Source organism: Triturus cristatus, chromosome 6, assembly GCF_964204655.1.
Source record: "Triturus cristatus chromosome 6, aTriCri1.1, whole genome shotgun sequence".
Taxonomy (NCBI): Eukaryota; Metazoa; Chordata; class Amphibia; order Caudata; family Salamandridae; genus Triturus; species Triturus cristatus.
Genome location: NC_140589.1, coordinates 1258368723 through 1258385505, shown reverse-complemented (window position 1 = coordinate 1258385505; position 16783 = coordinate 1258368723). Strand labels below are relative to the sequence as shown.

Below are 16783 nucleotides of genomic sequence, written 5' to 3'. Positions count from 1 at the left end.
TAAGGGCAGATGAGACAATCATATTTGAATTGCGGAAAGAGAGGTCAAAGTGCATTATATGTGCAAATAATTCCAATAAAGTATCAGTAACATTGAGAACAATAACTTTCAGAATTGCATTATCCACTTCCCATAGTTTAATTAAAAAATTAAGAGGCCAATCAGTGTTTGAAAGTTCAATTTTCAATGCTAATACAAAAAATATTCAATTAATTGGTTCAATATTTATATTGTTCCCAGCCCTATACAAGTTTGAAATAAGGCTACCAGGAAACAACCCGTAACATTACACATATCCTCTTGCATTGACATAAAATAAAGGTCTACTTTTGTTCCAAGAAAGTTTTACTGAGCTTTCCATAGCACAAAAAAATACCCCATCCCACCCTCATCCCATTAACCCCCATATAACAACTTTGCAGGTACAATGGTATACACAACAGTGGCACTGCAGAGAAATAATCATCTTACGCATTTAGACTTAGGAGGATAAAACATTCAGGGAAAAAGGGACTCTTCCACTACAATGCTCATCAGAATGACCTTATATATCTAGGACATCCATAGACCAGGCCCTTGCTTGATATAGCCTACAGGATTATGTCACTGTAAATATGTCACTGTAAATGAAATTTGTGGTTCATATTGTCAATACTCAATGTTGGTTTCTCAATGTCGTTCAGTGTCCATAGCTTGCCCGCCCATTCCTGCACAGATAGGACAATTTAGGTCTTCCATAGTAGTGCCACATGTTTTGCTTTCAGTAACATTGTTTAATTTCTCCAATCCACCTTAGATAGGCTCACCATTTCCACAGGCTTGAGGCCCAGTATTGTAGAAGCAGGGTTGAGCTTCACTGGCCAAAGTCCTGTAGCTGGCTCAGTCACACAAGTGCCTTTAAAGCAATTAATCATACACCACAAAAATGTATCTAATAATCTGCTTGCTTTGCCATGTCAAGCAACATATCTGGAGGGAAGTTTAAAAAAAGTCAATCAACTTTGCTTTTTCTCTACAACCCAATCCAACTCATCCACTGTGTACTCTAAAGTACTCTGGTCTGATTCAAATGCTTCTTTGATCACCTGTATAATGGCCTGACTATGAGGCTCAACCAGTCACCTGTGTCCTAAATCTAGGCTTTTGTCTCAATGGTGATTCACTGAACTCTACAGGTCAGTGTCTTGCGTCTAGGATATCACCCAGCAAATCATTTAAATTTCTCTCAGTATTCAAACTCAAAACAAATCCATTCAACTCCTGCAACATACAGACACCTTGGATATCCTTGTCCAAACCAAAGTAGAGTGCACCCTGGGCCAGCTGCACATATATAGTCAATAAAATGAATCTATAGGAAATAAATCTAAAACTAAAATAACGACCTGTGAATTATACAGGATAAGAGAGAAAAAAAGTTTAGGAGGGATCCAGGAAGTTGGACTTCACCCCTTTATACTACCACTAGTCAAAAGTATTTCTGACAATGGCTCCTGAAGTTATCAATTATTTTGCATATAAATAGGTCTTCTGTTCTCATCTTCACCATCTTCAGGATTAATGCAAAACTCACAAGCTCTTTGGCGTAGGCTATCCTTAAATTAAAGAGCCATGTTTCTACTAACATTCTCCTATGGACAACATGCCTTTCAAGCTAAATTGGGCTACTTCTAGCTGAGCTCCAATGCAAAATCTACAGGAAAGGCACTTTCCAATTTCCACCAAAAACACACAGTGCACATGGAAGTTAGCCTACACATTCAAGAACTGGCACTTAAGGCAGTCTTCCTTAAGTACTACAGAATTAGACATGCATCAGCTGAAAATCTGAAATATCCCTTAAGCATTGCAATTGCTGACAACATTGGCAGAAAATTACATACAGTCATAGAAGATTTGGAAGTAACTACTGAATGGTGGAGAGATTTGTCAAAATCAACATTGAAGTGAGGAGAGGTTGTTTTTTTAAAGCAAGGACTTGTCTCATGAGCTTCTGCACAGTCTAGCAAAGCCAGCAACATCCATGGCAAATACAAGGAAAAAAATACATGCGAGGTTTAAGGGGGCAAGCTGGTCCAATATTATCCGGGTATGATTCCAGTTGTTCCAAATCAAAATATATAGAAGACACTGGCCAGGACATGCACAGAAATCACATCAATGCAGACTGTGCACATACCATCAGCAGACTGATTCAAACCTCCTTTGTTGTTGCCAAGGAGTCAAAGGCGAGCGATGAAAGCTTCTGAAACTTGCTTTTTAAGAAAAGAAAAAGGGGGCATCTCGACATGCAAAGATGGACTGAGCTGCAGTTTAAATACTGACATTCCAGAGTGTTTGCATTTTGCAAAGTTTTTAAGTATAAAGTTTATAAACTGAATGCTGCTGGAGCACCCAGTAACAATATGGATTGGGGTTGGACTATTCCTTCTGTCTCCTTCGAACCTCACACTGTGGCTGAGCAGAGTGACATAATGAGGAGTGGCCAAAGTAATAGGAGAAGCCCACGTGATTAATGTACTCTGACAGACCCCAACACCACCTCACTGCCCAACACTAAAGATGAGATGTGGGACACATTCTTCTGCACGGTCCCAAACCCCAAATCAGCATACTTCCCCAGAATCCACACATCAGAAGTAGGCTCCTGTCAAAGAGGGTTGGGGATCCAGACGGAGTGTTTGAGAATACTTTAGCCCAGAAGTTCTCTCCAACAATGCATTTGTACTACTTATCTTGAGAGGTCCCAGTGTTATCTTTAGATAATATCTGTCGGGGTGGCCAAGCTCTCAACACGCTCGCTGCACTCAGTGGAATTTGGCTGAGTTTTTCAGCAACTCTGTGGAATTCTGCAGAGAAACTCTGTGAGCTCTGCTCAGGACTAATTTGCACCAGTAGAATTAACAGAAACCCTTCATGTGTGGGGAAGGTGATAAGCATCACCTCTCCGAGCTCTTGGCTGAGTGCCACTACCCGGCACCATCCTATTATACTGCCACCATTGCCCCAAAGCTGAATGAAAAAATCTACATTTGAAAGTTAAGGCAAAGCAATTAAATTGACCGGTACCTGCATTATTTAGCTGTTGACGGAGGCTGCAAGGGAAAACTAAGATGGCAGCCACCAGCAGCAGATACGTCTAAGCTGATAGCCAGGCAAGCAAAGCTTCACAAACGTCGACACTGCGGGATGGACTACCCTTTTTAAACCTGGAGGAGCTGAGGGACCTGCCTGGTGGTAAGCCGTCCCGCGTCTGCAGAGCGGTGCATGGGCGGAACTTCCAGCCTGGAAAGCTGGCCCGATCAGACACCGCAGGGATGTTCAGGAAGTGGCTGCCAGCTGTGAGAGAGAAGTGAGCCTCTTGTGCACATAGTCCCAGGACCATGCTGCTGGGCCATGGGGGTCGCCCTGAGGGAACGGCATAATGCAAGTGGCGGGGCTGCCTTGCTGCCCCCCCTGGCAAAACAGAGACAAGGCCTGATTGATACAGGTTGAGCCTGAGCACTATAAAGGAGTGCAACCTATAGTACAGCATGGACCTACACAGGGGGAGTAAGCATGCCCAGGCCATTGCAGCAGAGGCAACCATCATACACGAACTAGTTGCAAAAATATGAGTAAGAAACAGACAGACCAGGGCGGCAGAGAATTCCCCAGCACATGATACCAGGGGAAATCAGCATGGAGCGGTCCTAGAGACATTGTGTTAAGACACTGATGCACACATAAGAACTGAATTGGAGACTCCCTAAATAGAAAGAACATGATATCGGGGGGTACATTTCATGACTTTCCTCCTGGTACAAGAGCTGTAACTCATTATGAAGCATCCATTACTGTGCCTGGAGTCTGAAAGGGAAGAATTCTTCTGTTTTGCACTACATATCAGAGAATAGTGGGCAGGCATTTCAAATGAAAAAATCTGTCTATCGATTAACAGTATGCTGCCACCATGACTTGACTCATGGAAGATGACCCTGCTGGTTTGTCCCGGACCACAGTAACGCCCCTGTGACTACACAAGACCCCATGCTTATCGTTATCAAGGATACCAGATAAGCCCTAGAAATCAAAATAGATACTGTGGTAGTAGCTATTGGCATACTAGGCGATGATCAATGCAAGATGGTTGAAAAAAATCTCTACTTATGAAAAAGGTATTGGAGAGCTGGGACCGGCTACAGGAGCAATAACTGTTCAAATACTAGAGATAGAGGAAAGGAACAGAACATTGGAATATAGGGACGAAATGAGGGTTTGGCTCAAAGGAATAATATACAAATAATAGGCCTACCGGTGCGAATTGAAGGGACAGACATTATGAATGCATTTCTGGAAACTTGGATAAGAGAGAAAATTGCACTAGAGGGACTGTCTCCCTTCTTTGCCCTGGAAGGAGCACATAGGGTCCCTCCCGGCTTGGCCTCCAACAGCAGGGGTGCCACCTTGACCTGTGGTGGCCAAACTGTTGCATTACTGTGACCTGGATCATATCCTAAGCAGGCAGGCAAAAAAACAGACCTACCCACTGAAAACAGAAGTGTGCTTCTGTTTCCAAACTTAACCATGCTGGTGCTGAAACTGTGGGCATCATTCCAAGTGGTTAAAAAACTACTCTGGCTGATTAATTTGAAATATGCAATTCAGTTTCCAGCAAAACTCAGCCTAGTAACAAGTGCCGGCACCAAATTCTTCAGACTCGCAAGAAGTGTAGGACTGGATCGAAACACAGGCCCAGAGTACCAGATCCCCAACAGCATGTATGGCGATCACAGCTGTCATAAGGCCGGAAGACAGCTAAACAGCACTGTCTCACCCAGGGCCAACTACAGCAGGACAGAATGTGCAGTGGCCACGGTGGCTACCACCAACTGCTCTGGGAATGGACAACATTGCATCATGGTTTTTTGCTATACTGCAGGGGAAGGGATCCAGAATTACTTCAGACAATGCAGGTACTGCCACATCAGCACTGTCCAAATGGGACTCCTTTAAAATGTTGATCAAAGGGCAGTGCATCGCGAATATAGTGCGAGTTCGCGGTACACTGGTAGACGAAATTGACACTCATGATGTGATACTAAGAGAAGTAGAGAAAGATAGGCCTGGGAAACTAGACCTGCAAAACAAGCTATTAGAAGAGAAGGATGTGGCATCCTAAGGTTCTGTACTTGTTCCCAGGTGTTAGAGAATGTTATGATGTAAGTACGGTCTTTAATCCGTTAGAGCCTGGCTTGTACTCGAGTAACAGCTTGTCTGTGGATGGGATCCTTTTCCTGGAATAAACCTACATTCATTAATCCATACTGCGTTTGCTGGATTCTTACACTTGGCGACAGAGGATGGCTCTACTCTTCTGGGAAGGATCTCAACACTACTATGATAATTTTCTTCTAGGAAAGTAATCTGCTTCATGCATATTTAAGGTACTGTGTGTTTAATCCTTATTGAAATAGTCAGACTTTCCTATGTTAAACTAGGAGCAAGGAATGGAGTTTATATCTTAAATCTCCATCTTCATTATTCAAGCAAGTGTCATCTGTAATTACTATAAACTGAGAGACACTCACCGGAGGCTTTTGTTTAAAATTAGAACATCTCTGGAGGAATTTGCTTAAGACGGGCGCTTCGTGAGCTTTAACCTATTCACTTCCTCCCATTGCCACGCTTTACTGTTGACACTGTTGCTCTACTTATGAGGTGCCTATTTGTTTTTATTTTCCCCTAGAATTTTTGTGCAGTGTGTGGGGGGTCTGATCGCATTTCCTCACCTATATTATTTTTATGTTCCTTCAAGCGTTGTGTATTTTGGGCTCCCTGGACAGCGGTGTCGCTCGCGACTGGGAAGCATCTTTTAAATTCAAAACAATTGTTGGAATGGCTTGCATTCCTACCTGTCTCGATGCGGATCGAGTGTGATTGCGCCATAAGACTCCAAACGCCTTTGACGGACAAGCGCGTCTTCATCATCATGTGATGTGCGTCTTGTCTTTGACGTCTTGACGCTTCCCACGCAAACGCAGACTATGTGGTGGCCATTTTTGATATGCCTGTTGCCTGGATACCAGTAACTAGTATTTACACCTTGCGTGTAATCTCAGTGACACGCACACTCAAAAACAAGAAAATTAATGAAAGGTTCTGCGTGCCACATCAGTGACATGCTCACTTTGTAATAATTCAAATGCATTTTGTTCAGTGACACGCACACTTAAGCAGAAGGAAATTGTTTGCATGTCATTTCAGTGACACGCACACTTAAAATTGCACACTGCATGTCATTCCACTTCAGGGACATGCACACTTGGAATAATTACACACGTGTTTCATGCATATGCTTTATTTTTTTTGTTTTATTAAAAAAAATAAAAGAGGAAGAATTTTGTGTGCCTCATCAGTGGCACACACTTCGTTTTACCTTGTGTGCCACTTCAGTGACACGCACACTTTATTTATGATATTTTGAATGCTGCTTAAGATACACTCTCAGCTCAAAGTCAGCAATTTTTGGTAAAATCCTGCGTTTCATTACAGTGACTTAGTTTACCTTCACACGCTCTTTCCACGTTTAATGACTATGTGCTAATATTCTCACCTAACTACAACTTTTACATTCCTACAGTTTTATTGTGGAAGGAATATTCATTACAAAAATATGCAAAATGTAACTGCACCCCCTTTCTTTTTGTCATCACCTGGAGATCCAAAAATGGCGTAATGTGTTTGAACGATATGCTAGAGTGTGTGATTCTTCCTTGATCGCGGAAAGGAAGACAACCTTATTATTACATTGCCTAGGATCCGAGGGCCAGGAAGTTTTTGATCATCTTCATGAAATTCAAGATCGGGACCTCAATGAATACGAAATATGCATAGCTAAATTAGACAAGCACTATCTGCCAAAGGTCAGTACCATCCTTGAAAGGTATCATTTTGGTCGTAGATCTCAATTAGATGACAAAACAATTGAAAATTATGTAACCTCCCTCAGGAAATTAGCCTCTAGAAAAATAGCAAAAGGATGAACCATCTTTGGAAGATGTGATTGTCACTGCAAAAAGAATTGAACATTCTCTTAAATGTGTTGAGGTGATAAAGATGGTGAGAAAAAAGATAAAAACACTGTACAAGTTATTAAACAAGCTTCAAAAGAGTGTAAATAACAAAGAACTTAAAAACAAAAGAACATTTCCAGAGAAAAATACTGGTTTTAATTGGTCTCAAGTAAAATGTTTCCGCTGTAGATAGATGGGTCATCTGGCAAATGACAAGCAAAGCCCAGGTTGGAAAGCCACCTGCAATAAATGTAAAAGGAAACAATATTTTTCTGTTGCGTGCAGGGTTAAAACTTACAAAGGAAAGGTTAGTGAAATATATCGTGATGGAGATAATTCATATGAATTTTTTGACCCAGTTGATTGTGGTCAGATTAAAGTATAAGTTGTTCAAAATGAAGAGAGTAAAAAATTGCCCAACTGATGAGATTTTGGTTGAATGTAAACCAATGAATGTTCTTTTTAACTCCGGTGCCAAGATCACCATAGTTTCAAAGGAATTTTATCTGAAAGAAGTTAAAGACAAAATCAAGGTCTTTTATCCCGATATTAAGCCTTTTGCGTATGGGGGAGAGCCAATTAAATTGTTTGGTTATTTCTGGGGATTACGTGATTATAAAAAAAGATTAACCAATGCTAAAATATACATTTCACAAAAAGGTGACAGTATATTAAGCTGATTTCACCAGAGGGATCTTGGGGTAATCTTAGACCCGAATGCATCACCACCCATTAAGTTGAAAGTGAACTTTAACACTAAGTCAATTGCGGCTACTGATCGTGATCCAGCTAAAGAGTTTATACAAATGTTGAGACAAAAATTTTCTAAGGTGTTTTGTGAAACATTAGGTTGTCTGCAAAACTATGTTCATCACATTCGCTTGATAGATGGTGCTAAACCTGTGTGCTGCAAAGTACGCAATGTTCCTGTAGCAGGCAGAGAGCAAGTGCAGAGAGAATTAGAACGCCTCAAAAACGATTGTATCATTGAGGAAGTTGAAGCAACTCAATGGCTTGCTCCAGTTGTAGCTGCTAAAAATGCTGATTGCTCTCTTCGTCTATGTGTGGACCTTAGGGAATTGAACAAGCATGTGGTGGTGGACCGGTACCCTCTACCGAAAATTGCGGACATGTTAATGCTGTTAAAAGGGGCAAGGGTGTTTAGCACCATCGATCTTAAATCTGGGTATCATCAGATTAGGTTAGACGAGAAATCAAAGGATTTAACAGCATTTGTTACTCTTTTTGGTACTTACCGTTTTGTCAGACTTCCTTTTGGTTTGGTCTCAGTGGCCTCTGTCTTCCAGAGGGCATTGGAGAATGTTTTGAAGGGACTTCCTGGTGTCAGAATATATCAGGATGATATATTAATTTTTGGATTAGATAACAAGGAACACAACATGAGTGTTGAATGTTTTGAGCAGACTTGATGAATTCAATTTAACTGTTAAAATTGAAAAATGCAAGTTCAGAAGAGATTCTATTGACTATCTTGGTCACTCAATTTGCCGAAAGAAGATCTAGTTGTAGCCATACAGAAAATGCACTCTCCCACCAATAAAGAAGAATTAATGTGTTTTTTAGGAATGGCGGAAAATTATAGCAAGTTTATTCAAGGTTTTGCCTCTTTGTGTGTTGGTATGAAAGCTTTGTTGTCAAAGGGGTGTGAATTTGTATGGGACGTAAAATGTGAACGAGAATTTTGCATTCTTTAGGAGAAGTTGATTTCAGCACCTAAGTTAAGTAGTTTTGACCCAGAGAAGAGATCTGTCTTAATAACTGATGCCAGCCTGAAAGGCCTGGGAGCTGTTCTTCTACAAAAAGACCAAGGACATGATGAAGTAATTTTGTTTTTGTCAAGGAGTTTGAGAGGATCTGAATTGCTATATTCAGTAGTAGAGAGGGAAGCTCTTGCAGTTTATTGGTCGGTGAAGAAACTTAAGAATCTTTTGTGGGGAGGTGTTTTTGAAGTTAGAACTGATCACAAACCCTTATGTGAGATTTTTTTTAAAAGGGCATTGATGTGGTTTCCAGTAAAATAACCAAATGGGGTGTGGCCCTGCAAGATTATAATTTTGACATAAGATATTTACCCGGTGAGTAGAATAAAGTGGCAGATGCTTTATCTCGCCTGGTTGATAGAAATGATGAGTGCCCTGCAGACGAGAGTGAACAAGATGAAAAAATGAGGGTAGAATCATTGACAGAGATAGGTGGGAAAAAGCTTTACATGCAGATAAAGAATTGTTAAAAGTCTTGGAGTGTATCAATGCAGGTTGGAAAACCAGACCAGACAAGGAGAAGAACAGTTGGAAAAGTTTTGGCATGCGAGGGATTAACTCTCAAAACAATGTGGTTGACTTGTCAGGGGCATGAGGCTTATTCCTCCAGTTTCTCTTAGAGAAGAGCTTGTTTCGTTGGCGCACGTTGGTCATCCGGGAATTTCTACGACTAAGGAAAGATTAAGATTGTCTTTTAGGTGGCCAGGTATGGACTTGCAGGTAGAACAGAATGTTAGGGATTGTATGCAATGTGTATTGAGCGAGAGGGTAGCTAAACCAAAAGTGCAACCCATGGTCATAAGAGACCGACCTGAAGGTCCATGGAAGGAAGTTGGATTGGACATAGTTGGTCCTATTAGATCTTCTGCCTCGGAGTGCTATGTACTTGTTCTTGTTGATTTTTTTTCAAGGTGGCCAGAAATAGCAATATCACGGGGAATTGAAACTAAACATATAAAAGTGTTTTTAGAGAAAATTATTGCTAGACAAGGCATAACCAACACAATTCTTACAGATAATGGTGTACAGTTGGTTTCTAAGGAAATGGAAGAGTTTCTATCTAGGCATGGCATTAGGCACAAGAAATGTTCATTATACCACAGAGACCAATGGCATGGTTGAACGGTTTAATCGTGTGCTCAAAGAAACTATTGAAATGGCTAAATCAGCAGGTTTAGATTGGCGTAGAGAAGTTTTCAAAAAAGTTTAAATTTGTAGGTTATCTCCCCATGCAGTAACTAAAAGGACTCCGTTTGAGTTGTTCAGAGGTAGGTGTGTGAACACTTTGGTGACACCCTCTTGGGTCAATGACATGCAACCTGACCGACATGCTGAGAATGAAAGGAGTGATTGGAGATTGGCTGAAATCAAAAGAATAGAAGCTAGAAAAGAACTTCATGAAATTAAGAAAAGAGTAAAAAAAAAAAAAAAGTGAAAGTGGGGGGGATTAGGTTCTGATCAAGAATCCCTGTAAGAAGAGTTCTGCTGATGCATTTTTGAAACCCATTCAGATCATCAAGATTTTTAATAATGCCGTCAAGACTTCTGACCACCGCATTTGGAACTTAAACAGGGTGGTGGTGGTCAGAAAAGACTGTTTGCAGATCTAAGGAGTCTTCTGGAGAGTTGGGTCCCACCTCTAATGATCCAGGTGTCATTCGGAAGTCCTCGAGAGTGTCATCTCCAAGTTATTTAAAGGATTTTGTTAAGTAGATATACTTGTTATAATTAACCTCTTAAATTTGCTCTTTGAATTTCTTTTCCCTTTGTTGTGATAATTTTAACTCTCTATTTTGTTTCTTGTTTTTAAAGAGGGGAGATGTGTGGCTACCTAAGGTTCTGTACTTGTTGCCAGGTGTAAGAGAATGTTATTATGTAAGTAGGGTCTTTTATCAGTTAGAGCCTGGCTTGTACCTGAGTAACAGCTTGTCTGTGGAAGGGATCCTTTTCGTGGAATAAACCTACATTTATTAATCCATACTGCGTTTGCTGGATTCTTACAAAAGAGAAACTGGCAGAATAAGGATGGGTGTCTCTGGTGCTTTGATTATAAAAAGATCCATAAGAAGCAAGTTTAGCCACTAAATTTAAATTTTACAGCTGAATGGATGCTACAGTTGCGGAGACTAGCATCTGATTTTAAGCATCCATAACTCATTTACTGTACTGTATTAATTTTATAAAATGTTTTTATTTCTTTTAACTGAACACAGAGTAACTAAACAGTACATTGTTTTTATATCATGTAATGGTTTTCATTAACTGAATCATGACCAAATAAAACTATAACTCACTGTATAAGGAGTAGATGTTGAAAACGCATGCGGAGCGAGAAATCAGGGACACTGCTGGCATGGTTAGCTAACTCCAATAAATGAGGCACGCAAACACTGGAAATAAATACAGCGGAGGCAGAGTCTATAGACAGGAAGACAAACTTATGCATTTTGACATTATTATACTGAATTTTATGCTGGAAATTGTTGATACAATCTCGCCAACATCCACATCTTTTTACATCCATTGCCCTTGCCAACACTTACTGTAAAGGCAAGAGAAACTGGGTAGTGAAATAACACCACAAGACATCACAGCAGCAATCAAGGGCATATCCACGAGAAAAGTTCCCGGTGCTGTCTGGCCACTGGGAGAATTCTACGTTTCTTACATGGACCACCTAGCTCTGCCGCTAGCGGAGGTTTAGAGAGCAGCAAAACAAAGTTACTCCTCACCCGCTTCGACTGATGAGACGCTGATAATCCCCTTAAGCCTGATCAAGCCCACTATAATGGTAAGGCATTGAGACTACTGTCCATGTTAAATGTTGATAACAAGATACGAAGCAGTGTGTTCGTGACAAGTGCATTGCCCTATATGCCAGGGCTCACACACAGATCAGGTGCGTTTTATATTTGGCCAAAATAAGGCAATAAATATATGGCTACTGATAACCATTCTGCTAGGTGCCCTAATCATTGCCACATATGCCCTAGTTATGACTTTCCATGTCGAAAAAGAATTTGAGAGCCTAGACTGGACTTGCCTCTATGCGCGATGAAAATAAATGGGAAGAGGACCCAGGTTTATTAAATGGACAGAGCGACTATATTCTAAACCAACAGCAAGAGTTAAAATTGTTGGAGTGATATCTGACAACTAGAGTGGCGAGAGGCATTCGGCAGGGGAGCCCGTTGTCCCCGCTATTAGTTGCAATAGCAGTGAAGACATTGGCGGGTAGGGCATGGATGGGCATGCATCACGATGGTTTGACCAGCTATAGAATACTGCACCTTATCGTACGATATGCTGCTGTTTTAAATGATAAACGCTCAGACTCCAGTAACGCAATACAATTCCTTGATAAATTTGGGACTACTAGGCCTGAGAATAAACTGGCACAAGGCCAGCCTGTTTTCGATGCGCCCATCCCTGAATTAGACCCAAAACACCCAGGGAAGGGCATGGGAACCCACATCGATTAAAAACTTCTGAGTCAAAACCGTATCCTAAATTGAAGAAGACACCATTGGAACTGCCATAATATAAAATAATGTGTATTTGTAAAGCACATGTTTATCCTGAAGGGTGTCTTGGAGCTGAAAAACACGTTTGTTACCCAACTCAATGGTACGCATTTTATCAACCTCTGAAGGATGAAAGGCTGAGTGAACCCACAGGGATTTTAACCTGTGGCCATGAGGACAAACACAGGCCCCTACAGTGGACGCATTAGTCCACAAAGCCACCAGATCCGGCTTTCCTAGGAGCAACAATAACCTTTCCCTTCAGTAGCTGGGAGTATGGTGGTTGACAAGATCGTGGCAATAAAAGATAGTGACACTAATCAGACTCCTATATAAATAGAGATTTTTTTAGCACGCTACCTGTAATAGTCCCCAGAACAAATTTCGGGATCTAGACTTGTTACTTATCGATTTAATATGGGGAACAAATAAAATAATGATAACATTCACTGAACTACAAAGCTTGGAGACAGAGGGAGGGCTAGTGCCTCAAACTTTGAGACAAACTACTTGGTGCTGTAACTGCAATTGGTGACGAAGTGGGAACATGCTAATAGGGCGGAGATACCACAGAACAATCCTAATGTGTCGCAACAGCAGTGGCTAGTAAAATATGATACCAAAATCCTACAGCGTAGTATCAGAGACATACAAAGTAAAGGCAGTTGTCAAACAATGCTGGCCCTGCGGTCTACAAAAGACCAACATGAAGAATCCCTGCTCACCAGTTTATGTGTACAGCAAGACATTGAAAACCTTGGTGATCTGTTTAGAACAGGAAAAATCACTGTCTGCTGACCAATTGTGGACCAACATTGACATACTGGCATGACACTTAATATATGGGGCAATAGTGTCGGCTATTTGGCACAAGTGGCCAGGGGAACCAGGAGAGTGTAAATTGCATTAGGGTTTCCATCTCCTCTATACCGCCACGGTCGACACTAGGGCTGTTTCGGGCCTCTATTGAGCACTCAAAACTGAAATACATGCCTCCCTAGCTGTACTAAAGGACAGATGTGAGACAGATGTGGGAATGTCCATTACAGATGCGGACTGGGGAAGAATATGTGAAAGGACGCTGAACGTCTCTAGAAATGCACAATTTAAACTTCTTGATTTTTATTTCTTACCTAGGGCATACCTCACACCAGGAAAAATTAAATTCTTCTTGCAAGCCCAAGGCACAGGTCCTAGATGCGGGACTATTGAAGCAGAAAAATTCCATGTAGTCTGAGGTTGCCCACAGCTAACCACATACTGGAAAGAAGTTATCGCACTAGTCAATGATGTCACAGATCGTACTATTTCTGAGACCCCAGTGGTGGGTCGGCTGAGTCTCTACCCGCATGCAGCCAAACAAGATAATGACCAAATTTATCGATCTTGCCTAGATTCTAGCCTAGAGACAGATCACATTTAAAAGGAAGTCAACAATACGCCCATAATGGATAGGTGGGGAGGGTAACTGCTTAGATGGGCAGGATACAAATGCATCAACCTCCTCAGAGAAGCAAAGAAAGGCAAGAGTTCCTTGGAGGCTGCTAGAGCATGGAACGATGTGGTGGCAGAACTCTTAGCAGACCATGCCACAGTCAGTCACTCTGCCCTATGGGACTAAAAGACTATTGCACCAGGGGGGCGTGGCCAAGATGGCGAGGAGCTCCATACCAGCCAAGCCCTATAATCCTGAACACCATAAATGCACATGTGTCTCATTGTGGAAAAGTGAGCCCCGGTGCAGGGGAGGTGATCCGATCCAGTGGGGGTGGCCACAGAGGCCCCTGAAGAGGATTGTGAGCACTCTTGGCCGCGGCTCAGATCCTGAGCATGGTGCCTAGTACGGCGTAGCGGTGACTGTGTAGCGAAACCAGGCTGCAGGAACACTGACAACAGCCAGCGATGAGCGAAGAATCGTGCTAGCAACGAGGCGTTGCTTGAAGAGATCCGGAAGAAGCGCATGACTGCCACAGAGTGGCGACCCATCGTGGAACAAGCAGATGTCAAATGAGGCGGCCCGGCCTGTGGGATAAGCAGTGGTACGGCTACAGAGTGAAACGAGTTCACACGATCTAGAAGCTGACAGACAAGTGGACCCTGAAAGAGGTGAGCCCTGCGGTCGAAGTGGAGTCCCAGGGGCGCTGGGACTGACCGTGTAGAAGCGTGACTCACATAGTAGGGGAGAGTCCCATAAGAGATACGTGCATAGACTGAAGGGAATGGGAGAGCCAATCACTATGGACATCCTACAACTACCTGAGGGGCATTGAAAGAACCGAAGGCTCCAGAGGACCTCCACAATCACGGAAGCGATCATGGCAAAGAACGGTGACAGCTGAGAGCAAAGGAGTAGGTTATCGTGACAAAGTGGGTGGGCAAGGCCAAGGCCCGCTGGCAGAAATGAAAAACTCGGCCACAGAGAGGGGTCGCTGACCCACTGTATCATACCCACAGAGACAGTGCAGCACCAGGGGGGAACAACCCCAGATCAGGCTGCAAACTGCGCTAGAACTGCCTCCTAATGAGCCAAGTCCTACCGCCCTGCACACTTACAGTTGCTAAGAACTGTAGGAAGAACCTCTAGTAGGGAAGACGTCACAAAAGCATGAACTTAAGACCGGAGCAGTTGACTTCCGCACCAGCAATTCATAAGTGTGGAACACGGATCACATGGGACACACCTGGGGAGGCACTCACCCGGCATTAGTCACAGACCGTATCCAGAAGTTACAAGGTGGTCAAAGTAACACAACAGACACCTGAGGTCCAAAGGGGGGGGGAGGGGGGATTATTGGTGGCACCCCTGAAACTACCCCCGAAGTGAAGACACAGAACTGAGGCACCAGGAAACCCCTGCAACTGAGTACAGGAGACGGCTCAAATACAGGTCTACCCAGGAAGACAACATGGGTAAATCAAAGCTTTACCAAGGGAGTGGTTCACTAGAAAGAGTGTACCCCTCTCAAGTGACCGGACACTTACGAACGGAAGCAACCGAAGGTCAAGACCAATCAATCCACCTGGATAAAATACTAGCACCAATCACTGACACAAAGGCTACCCTACAACAGAACATAGGAACTGTATCAGTTGGTCAAGGCCTGTTGCAAGCAGAACACCACAAACTTGTGGATCAGAAGAAAGGTGGAACTGACAGTAGAAGAGCTAGTGCCGGAGCACAAGACGACGCTACATCAACTAACCGACCTCCCTGCCAGGGTGGCGACTTTAGAGAGAAGGGCTGAAGAGGTAGAAGATCAGAATCGGCGAAACAATATCAGGGTGGTAGGAATACCAGAAGGGGCAGAAGGCACGGACATGGTCACGTACCTAAAAACACGTCTCCGACAAACAGTGACACAGGAAGTACTTGTGTACTTCTTTGCGCTTGAAAGGGCTCATAGGGTCCGGTCACGGCCTCTGGCACCTGGCCTACCTCTGCGCCCAGCTGTGGCACAATTGCTATATTACAGGGATCGGGATGCTATAATACAAAATTCCCGTAATCATATAAAATTGCCAATAATAAAGTGTCTGTTTTTCCAGATTTCATGTCAAAAGTCCAAGCACAACATGCCTCCTTCCTGGAAATTAAGAAAGCCTTACAGAAATTAGGCAAACAGTACTCACAGCAGCATCCAGCCAAACTCAAATTGCAAAATTGATGGCCAAACACATTTTTACAAATCCCCAGAAGAAGCATGGGACTGGCTGGAAATGTGCAAAACAGGTGAACAATCACAATTTCAACAGAAAAGTGAGAAGGCAGGCCCCAAACCACAACATGGATGACTCAGGAGATCAACATGCAGACTACTGGTGCAGAATCCTACCTCATCACAAATGGCACAAGAACGTCGCACAGCACTGCAGGCAGTGGCAGAGATCATGTCGCCCTTTGAAGGAGACAGGGACAACTGTCTCCACTGACCACAAAATGGAAGTCTGAGGTGAGAAGTACTGTTAATTGGGACTATTGGGAGGAATAGGAAGAATGGAACCGATTGGCGGGAGCACTGCTGAGGTTAATGGTGGAGGATAGGTAACGGGGACTTTTTTTGAGACCTGAAAGGCACTGCGGTAGAGAACACTGGCTTTGATGCCTGATTGGGAATATAAAATAAACTGAGGGGGCTCAGCGCAAATGGAATGGCTATAGTGATATAAACTTAAGCCTGGGCAGGGCTGACTAGCTCCACTGGAATTGCCAACCACACTCCCAACTGAATTGACGCCCACACGTACATGGCGAGAGTAATCTATTTTCCTTATTTTTTACTAATGTTACATGTTTGGGCAGCAAGTCATTGAGACACTGCACAAGGGAGGGGGGAGTTATTTATAAAGTTTAGTGATTGCCCTGTTGGGCTACTATCAATATGGTATGAGAGGGAAGGGGGTGGGGAAGGGGAGGAGACACCAA

At 42.8% G+C, this 16783-nt stretch overlaps 1 protein-coding gene across 4 annotated transcripts in view; it reads right to left on the bottom strand.

Annotated features, from left to right (window-relative positions):
• LOC146821271 (uncharacterized) overlaps window positions 1-16783 on the bottom strand; it is an 838501-nt gene that overhangs the window by 525814 nt on the left and 295904 nt on the right. The gene's annotated exons all lie outside the window — the stretch shown is intronic.